Below are 10,131 nucleotides of genomic sequence, written 5' to 3'. Positions count from 1 at the left end.
TGCAAAATATTTATTTATGAGGCATCTTCTTAACTTGTCACTGAAGTATATAAGCAATTTCATTTTTTTTAAATAGAATATGTGAGTGTACTTTTTTCAGTTCATTATTATTATTATTATTGTTCTATAAATAATTATAGCTAGAACCAATTTTTTTACTTTGATGCAATTTCCTCAGTGTTTATATTGTATATTTATTTCTATTTTCCCTCAATGATTATAGCCTAGGAAAAAGGGTATGTTTGAAGGGAGACTCTTCATGATTTGACTCCAGAGTCGGATTGGATTTGTCCAAAATATTATCCTTGAAAACTCACGCACGTAAGAGGAAGACATTTTTCAGTTTTATTTTGAACCCTTTTATCCACATAAAAAAATAAATAATAAATTATCTATCATGAGAAAAACTAATTCTATTCCATCCTCATGCACTAGTTCTCATTTTTATTTTATTTTTTCTTTTATAGATATAATTAGTACAAATGTGTCACAATGCACATTACTTGATACCTATATACATAGTTAAAATTATGGAAGAACAAACATGAAATAAATTATCAGCTCCCAAGTGAGGATAACTCACCATGAGAGTGCTTGCACTAGGCACTTCTATTCATTAGCAATAAAGCTAGTACATTTATAGGATTATATCTCTATTGAGGAGATGGAACAACTTCCTCAAAATTAGGATCTAAGAACTATTTAAGACATGTATCCCAACCAAAAGCTACAATATCTAAAAATAAAATATTTTAGAGAATTTTACATTTCTCCATCAATTCCAAGCCTCCAACTTAATGGAGAAATGAAATTCCCGCAATATCAAAACAAAACATACCATTGCAATTTGACCTTAAAAAAATTCTTTTGACTTTTATTGGTGTTATATAGTAATAATACTTCTTCCTTAATTTGTTTCTCTTTAACCACATGATACAACTGATTTGTGGTCTTCTTCTCAATGTTTTCAATTCTCCATACACAAAGTTTTGTTTTTTAAGTCAATACTTACAAAATCTGCCTTACATTTATAAGTGGACTATTGCACTTTACATTCATTTATTTCTTATTCACTTGTTTGTTGCATCATATGATTATAATAAAATCTTATTTCCAGTGGGCCCCAATGCATCAAAATACCATGAAACTCTTCAAATGTATCCACAATGTTCCCATTTCTATACCATTGGATCATTCATTGATTCACTATTTTACTCATTTCCAAAAGCCTCCAACATTAAGAATATAACTCTAAATGTTGCTTTAAGACTTGCATCAATTTGTTCAAAAAACTTTTCAAAATTATTTTTCAATAAGTTTTATATATGCATTCAACAACTTTAAAATGACTTGTTTCCTTGACTGCTGCTATGGATTTCTCTTCATGTTCTTTTGCCTTTATTATTGTGATAAAATTCTCATTATGATTTTATGTTGCTTCTATAGTGATGGCATTATCATTAACCTCTTGGTTGTTTAAAGAAAACAACAACAGTTTATCAATCAATTTCTTCTCAAAGATAACTTGCGATTGATTTTCATATACAAAATATCCATCATCAAATTTTATTGTTATTGCAGATTTCTCTTTATCATCAGCAAACATAGTTGCGATCATCACGCAACTACATCCTACAACGTTCACACAGGTTTGAACAAGACACAGTTTCAACACATGGCTCTTTCGTCTCCTCCACGTAAATCCATGCTCACCGCACCACACAAGGTGAGGTGATATAGGAGGTGTTGGCTTCTAGAATGAGTCTACTACTACACTCGAGCTAAAAAAAGGTTGAACATTGGCTGGACAATGTTGTTCCCACAGATTCTTCTACTTAACAACGTAGAATGTAGGTCAATTCCACGCAATCAACTCCAGATATCCTACACCCACATATTGAAATGGCCGAAATAGAAGCCAAATCAAGTCAAAGCCTTGCCAAATAAATGTTAATATCAAACATACCAACGAGATTTCAAAGTTGCAGCTATAATTTGTGATTGGAACTCTTCATAGCTTTTCACGGCTCTTCATGCAAAGTCACAACAGGATCACTAGTCACAGCTCTTCAGGACTGTTCAAAGCTCTTCTTGTCAGGGGTATGTAGAGTCACGGCGGGAGTTACATGATTTGGAAGGCCTTACTCTCTACTCCACAAGAAAGATGACAAATTTCCTTGCTTCGCTATATTAATACTCCTACTTTGTTGTATACACTTAACTGCACTCCACAGGTTGGAAATGTCCGCAGCAACCTATTTTCTCCACAGCGTACACTTGCAGGTGATACTCAAGTCAAACACCATCAGCTCTTGTCCCGATCACGCAACTCTTCTCCAGGTGCGCAGGTTTGTGAGCAAGCATCGTCGAATATTCTCGAGATGAGTTGTGTGAATGACCCAGGTCTAACGCAAGCTTATTCAATGTAGACACCAAGTCGAACAACAATCAGCAATCACAAACTGCAATTTGCTCCATAGGACAAACTCCCTCGTCGCCGGATTGGTTTGGAGAAACACCAAAATCTGCAGAGCTTCCTAATTCTGACGTGAATAATGAAATTTTCTGTTAGGATATTCTAAAGACAGGAGTCGGACTTGTATTTTATTTATTCCCCTGAATTATTCAAAATAGTGCCCACGTCCAAACATAACCTGAAGACGATGGGAACGCAGCAGACAAATCCATGACCCTTCTCGTCTAGCTGGCTGGATCCACGGGTCACGGTGCCCTCAACTGAAAACGGAGGGACCATTTTCACATGCACATGACAGTACAACCACTATCCGCTGTGACCTTGGTCCAAAATAACATCAACAATATTTCTCCAACAAAATGGTACCGCTTAATACATATGTATTAACGCTTTTCCAACGCACTACTTTATGATCCCAACCTCTCCTCAAAACAATCAGTGGCTTAGATTTACCCACACACGATTAATAGTTGCACCAGAAGCGACCCTCAAATACAATGCCTTGACAACTGTATGCTCGACACAGCCAAACTGCAAAGGAACTCTCACCAGCTCCATACGCGCTGCGTTCACTCACACTAGCTTCACAAGCCCTTAGCTCACTGACATCTGCACGATCAATATTTGTTGCTCAAAAGACAGCTACCTTGAAAATTCAGGCTTCATGGTACCACGTGAAACTCTCAGTACCTATATTTTCCAACTCATCGAACCTGTTGGTTATCAGAAATATCTAACTTGTCTCTCAGCTGAGCTTCTCACATCCACATATCGAAGACTCACACATTGCAATTCCCTCACATCCTCACCCTTCACTCCTGCAGTCTGTTCCCGACATGCGTGGCTCATATGTTAGAATAATCATTTCACCCAATGCCTGTTCTTAGGATGGTTAAACGACTGCACGCAGCGGTAGTCGACAGGTGTAGTTGATAAAAGACAGTCCACAGATTGTTGTAGAATTTACAACTCTTGTATAAATTTCTATGTTTGTGAATGAAATGATCAAGCTCACTTTGGTGAGTCTTCTCAGTTCCATCAACTGTTATCAGAGCCGAGGATTTCAGCTTAGTGTTTAACGGCAATGACGAAGGTCCATTTTGGGTCGTGAGGGCTCGGTGACTGTAGAAGAGAGTCTGTTCTGGGTCGTGAGGGCTCAGTGACTGTAGAGGAGAGTCTGTTCTCTGTTGGGTTGTTCGATTTGATGTGTGTGTAAAACTTGAGGTGGGCACAGAGACAATGGAAGAGGCACACCAAAGGAGCCATGGTCTGACTTGTAGAACTTCTTGCCTGTGGTGGAGTGCGACATCAGTTAGTGTTGTTGCGTAGTGCAGAGATTGTGTGTGAAGAGATTGTGTTAAGCATTAGAGCCGTGAGGGTCATTGTTCATACCCTTTTTCTTGTATTTGGGTAACCCCACATTCAGCGAGTTTATGAAACCGAGAAAGAGGTGGGTGTGAACCTGAATCACCACGCGCTCCTTCGATTGCCGGCCACAGAGAAAGAACCATCTAACCAAACAAGAAGATAGATTGGGGTAGAACTACCTGGGGAGGTATTTCGTGGCTTCAACATGTGGAAACATTTTCCAGTAGCCGAACACTTACAGATTGGTTCATTTCCAACTAGTAAAGTTGTTTTACATTTGAAGTAGCAAGCAATGGCAGAGTAGCAAGCCTGAGAGCTCGTGGGATTGTGAGTTGCGGATCAATAGAATATAAATCAACCTCTCTGGTGTCGTTGACCTGGGCTGACATCACAATAGCAAACTGTTGTTTGATCTTGTGTTGGGAATTTTCTGGTAAATTACGAAACAAACTCACTCAACAGAGCATAATACTCTGTTTTTTTGCCACGGGATCTTTAACACAACGGAAACTAAAAATTGTTTGCTGGAGATGAAGAACATAATTTCACACACCAAAATAAACTTGTATTCCTTAATCAAACATGCTGTAGAGCTATAAAAATGGTCTCTTTCACCTCTAATTACCTCACATTAATATGTCAATCCGGGAGCGTTTTGTTATTTCAAAGAGTGTCTCAGTCTGAGGCTATCATTTGTCAGAGTAATGCTAGTAGTACAACGTTCAAAAATACAAGAGTAAACGGATGCTTGTCTATAACTAAGTTGCTTGAAAGGAATAAATCACACACTCAGAAACTGGGTAACTTATCAGTCAACGGTTCAGCAGCGATAGCCTCTTTCTTTGGAAACTGATGGAAAGGAAATTAGAGCATGGACCACAAGTCTGGGAGCTAGACAGTAAATGTCGAGGCTCACTACAGCCACAGATCGTCTCTCACACCAAAACAAAAAATGCGAGTAAATGAAATGACAGATAGAAAAATGGAACAACAAATAAGAAATCGAACAACAAATTTGGAATAGAACAACAATTTTGAAATGGAACAGCAATCAAACAACTAAGTCTCACGAGCAGTAATCAAACTTAATCTACTAACTCAAATGCACTCATCGTAATCAAACAACAATCTTTCATTCTTAAGGCAAATCAAGCAGCACACACTAATAGAACAACATTAATTACTGATAAGTTATGGAACAGTGCTTGGAAATCATATACACACACAACACGCTTGAAGAGTAATCTGATCTAGCATCAATCTTAATTAACAGGAATACGACTGCGTTCCAAAATGGAACAACATTACTCCTGAATCCAACAATCGTAAAGAACACAACTTTCGGATAAATTCTATAACATGAATGTACAACACAAAAGCTCTGTAACAGAATAGTAATAATATTCGGTCAAGACTAATAACATTCAATCAACTCTGAAAGGATCAGTAATATAATGCAGAGTCAATACAACAGTTCTGTCTATAAAAACCTTAATGGATTAATCTTAACAGAGCATGTGATGTCAACTTATAAAGCATATCAGATTACCAAATAACGACGATAAGAAAACCACGCAGAAATCAAATCATAGTGATACAGAAGCAAGTGTCCTCCGGGGTCGGGCCCTTAGCCTCCAAGGGTACACCGCTTTAAATTAATCCAGACGCAGAGATAAGATAATCACCAAGTTTATATTAATGCATAAAACAAAAGTACAATGAACCAGTTCTCAACGAGACTCGATGATCAAAGTTTGATCTTTAACAGAAAATTACATAAAAGAATAATCGCCCAAAGCTAACGGTGTTGTCCCTTTATATAAGGGTGACTGGCGGAGATGTTTAAGTAACAATATAGATAAAGCAACGATCCCTCAGGATCAAAGATCCTGAGGGATTTGCCAAACTATTAATCTTTAATCATTTCTTTTCTCCTCCGCTGAGATGGTGTCTTTTCCTCCTTTTTTGGGCTGGTTTTCTTTGATCCACTTAACCTTGTTTGCACTCGGTCCCCCTTCAAAAGGAAAATAGTAACCCTATTCTTGTCTTTTTCTTTGGAACAACAACTCCTTATTTTCACCCTTTCCTGCATAGGAGAATGACAATTATCAGCGGTTAAGTCTTGCATATTAATCTCACATGTTTTGTTATAATTCTTTATTGCTTTCCAAGTTCATGATGCAAAAAGGTTCACAAGTTCCACTGAAAAGCCACTGAAATGATCATCAAAAACATACCTTTTTTAGTACTCCACACACCCCCCTACTTACCCTGTTTCATGCCCTCATGAAAATCTTGTAGTTGACATGCAAGGCAGTGAGAGAATATGCTGGAGAAGGAATCTCATGCAGAGGCCTACAGCCGTGATGAGTGACTAGGTAGTCAAAGAACTGGCCTGTTTCATCCTCAGGCATCTCATAGAGGGCTTGATATCCGGGTGCAGGGTACCTAATAATTAGACTGTGGAATCTATATCCTAACAAGGATGGCCCTGCTCTCAAAATGCTTTCGCCATAGAGGTTCAAACGGTTGGCAGCTAATTCAAAATTCTCATACTTAAACGGTTCCCTGAGCTGGATGTTTGGATTAGAGATTCGGTATCGAAATTTGGCTGCATCAATGGCGAGGTCTTTGATAGAAAGAAAATATTCTAAACTTTGTTGAATGAGTGCCTCATGCATGGGTCCTAATGTTTCAATGACACCCGGAGTCCTCATGAGGTTTCTATGTGCTTTCCACAACTGCACTGGGTCCCTAGGCTCAGCCCTTACCCACAAGTCTAGGCCATTTTCCTGCCTCTGGAAAGTATTATAGGCTTTGAGCCATTTAACCTGATTAACCCCGAATGAGATGAATGCTTGTAATTGGATGTCTCCAACGAAAGGGCCAGGTTTCAGCTCAGTCTCCTGATCTAGCACAAGGTTATGCAAATAGAATTCACACAACGATCTCTGGACCTTCACCCCATAATGTTTACAGCAGTCTATAAAGTCATTGACAGTGTTAATTTGTATAGGGGCGCCTGCTTTAACAACTTTTATTTTTAATTGTAAATATCGTTCCAGTAAAAACAGAGCATAGTTTTTGGCAGGGGCCCTACATGCTAAAACGTCATTGTATAAAGAACACAAGGTATCCATCTACTTGATAACAGTATCTAGCCTACGAGTTACCTTGGCAACTTTCTCTTGTTCCTTTCACCATCCTTCAAAGGCCTAGCTTTCAGATTGATTGACGTTCCTTAGTTGCTGTTGTAGTTCTTCATACTTCTCGCGAGGGACCGTTTGCTCTCTAAGCCTTTCTACTTCTTGCTGAGCCTGTTTCAATCCCTTGCGCAAGGTTAGTGTCTTTGGATCTCTTCTCCATGTAGCAGTGGAGGCCGGGAGTTTTACCTGAACTTTCTTATTGCGTTGTTTTGAGTTCAGAACCCTTATCACCCATGAGGGTGGTGCCTCCGTTTGGATTTTCTTGTCACAAGTCGTCATATCATCCATTTCTATTTTAACATGAATATCAGTTTGTTGCTGTTCCTTTTCAAATGGAATAACAGTCTGTTCCTCAGCATCGTTTGGAACAGAAGATGGACTTTTAGCAGGGTTCTGAACAACAGGGCGATTTTTAGTCCTCTGCCTTTTTGCGTTGCGGAGTTTTACTGGAATGGTCACCTTTTTATTCCCTGCGGTCTTCCTTACCCTCTCCCTTGCTTTCAGGATCTTGATCTGCTGGTGGAGCTGGGCTATTATGCTCAATAATATCTGTTGTTCCTTTCGCAATTCCTTAATTTCCAGTGTTTCATTAGAAGGAACAATAGGCTGTCTGTTGCGGTTTGGACCGTGACTAGTCCCTGGATCTTTCTCCTGGGGTGTTTCTTCGCTGTTCTGCTCTGGCTGTTCTGGGGTAGGAACCTTAACTGGTTCCGTCACTTCCTGGGCAACTTCTTTTTCTGCTCCTACTTCCTCCGGAATTTCCTCTGGTGCTTTAGGAACAGATTGTTCCTGTTCAGTATCTCTTATCTCTTCTTCATCATGAACAGGCAGATTTCCTTCTTCTGCCTCTTCTGCATGTGGTTTTTCAGATGCATTTTCCTCTTGGGGTTTGTCATGGAGGTCTACTGGACTGGAAGGTTGGCCATACTCACCCATATTGGCCAAAATTTCGGCCAATTCATCTTCTCCCACTGGGTCCTGTGGTGGGCTACCTTCCCGCTGTCCCATTTCCTCCTCCTTCTTGGATTGTTTAGCTTCTGCTTCAGAATGCTCAGCTTCTTCCTCTTTTTCCTCTTCAGATTGCTCGGCCTCCTCTTCAGATTGCTCGGCCTCTTCTTTCTCTTCTCCTTCAGCTTGCTCTACTTCTACGTCTGGTCGTGAGGATTGCTAGTCCTCAATTTCTATTGGCTGGTTGGTGCTTTCCTGGAGCTTTTCCAGCCTTCCTCATATCCGAGCTAACCTTACTGATTTTCTGCGTTTCTCCGGTTGTTCTGGTGTACCGGTGGCATGCTTACGCTTTTCCGATTCCTGGCGTGTTTCTGCACGTTAAGATGTACTAGCAACATGTTTTTGTTTTACTAATTCTCTGCGTTTTTCTAGACGTTCTGGTGTGCTTGTAGTATGTTTATGTTTTGGGGATGGTGATGTCACCCTTCCCTCAATTATTGCAATTAGCTCTTCCCAACTGCTTTGCTGCTGGGTGAGGCTATGACTAACAATTAATCGAATTAACCAGTGGTGGCTGACAGTTGACTCTACATGCTATGCCTTTTTTAAGCTTCGTGCAACATCATGAAGTAATGAATTCAAAAGTGCAGGCAGATTTACGGAGCATTTCTTCTTTAGAACAGCTAAGAGTTTAATATGTCGTGGTCTTACCACGTCTTTTCTACCGTCGCAGGTGATGTAGCTTTGCACGGTTCTTGCTAATTCTGCCTAGGTCTCTCCTAGCGGTTCTGGCAGAACTCCCTTCCCTTTAGTCGTCAAGCTCTGGCCTTCGTCCTCAAAGATTTCTATAATCTTCTGTAGTCTTTCCTTGTTTAGTGTCCATACAGGTCGGGTGGCTGGTAGTCCCGAGACTTCTGCGATTATATCATCGGTGACTGCTATCTGTCTCCCCCTTAATATGGAGTAATCCTCCTACATATTCTGCAAGAATTCAATTGCCACTATTTTGTTAGACTCCTGCAAGCGGTTGAGATAAGTCAGCCACCCTACTCTTTCCAAGACCTCCCGGGTAGCAGCAGAGACTGTCAACACCTGAGGTTCCCTTCGAATTGCCCTTCCTCCCATGGTTTCAATGTGGATTCTCAATGGAACAGCAACTGCTTGTGCTGTTTGAAACACAGAGAGGGTAATAATCGCAAAATTTCGAAAAAACACAAAGTATGCAACAGAAATGGCTTATGAACAGAAACTTGTGTAAAAAATAGAAATATCATGCCGTTAAGCCATGCCATACCCTAGTACACTATCTTTCCCGAATAGTGAGCTGACACAATCCGAGGAATAATGAGGTTAACCTCCCCCCCCCCCCACAATGTGATAGGTTGTCCCAGCCGTCAAATAAAGGAGCAGCCCCCGATCTGCAACAGAGTCATAAAGGAACAGTGTATGAAAATATGCCATGTTTACAAAAACAATGAATTACCGAAATCGAGGCATAAAGTTGGATCGCGTATTACGTAAGAGGTTGTTGTGATATGATGTGAGGCTGGGGGATAGGACATCTGTCGTACTTGCCAAATCTCAAGTGATCATTGTCACTTCCTTTGCCATGATTGGTGGTAATAAATGTTCATGTGATATATAAGTCGGGAAATAATATATGATTAGTTCCTAGGATATAAGAAACAAAAGAGTATTAGTATTTTACCTATTGGTGTAACCAATGTGACTTCAATACCATTAACAATGCTCTGTTGTCGACAGGTGTCCATAACCTTGGCAGAGTTGTTTATTTCACCTCTGCAACCATGATCCTTTATGTGTATATTAAGGAATGTAATGTCAAAGTGTAGGCCATTATGCTGGCTTGGTAACTAGTTAGCCATAATGCCATTCACTAGGAAGGAGCGAAAAGTGGGCAGGCCGGCTCATGATGAGACCTCTTGTTCCAAGGTTTGTTTATCTGATATACCTTTTGGACCATATCTCTGGTGTGGTGGCCATAGTGGGAATGCCACTTCACTTCCATCCTCATGATCATGGTAGGCTCGATCTTGATGAGACCCCCTATCCTGCATTTGAAAACTTATAATTCATCTTTACTATTTTCTTTTCCATAAAGCACCTTTCCTT

This window comes from Pinus tabuliformis, chromosome 8, assembly GCF_031772625.1.
Source record: "Pinus tabuliformis cultivar Carrire ecotype Pingquan chromosome 8, CPIR1, whole genome shotgun sequence".
Classification (NCBI taxonomy): domain Eukaryota; kingdom Viridiplantae; phylum Streptophyta; class Pinopsida; order Pinales; family Pinaceae; genus Pinus; species Pinus tabuliformis.
Note: the sequence above shows the minus strand (reverse complement) of the source record.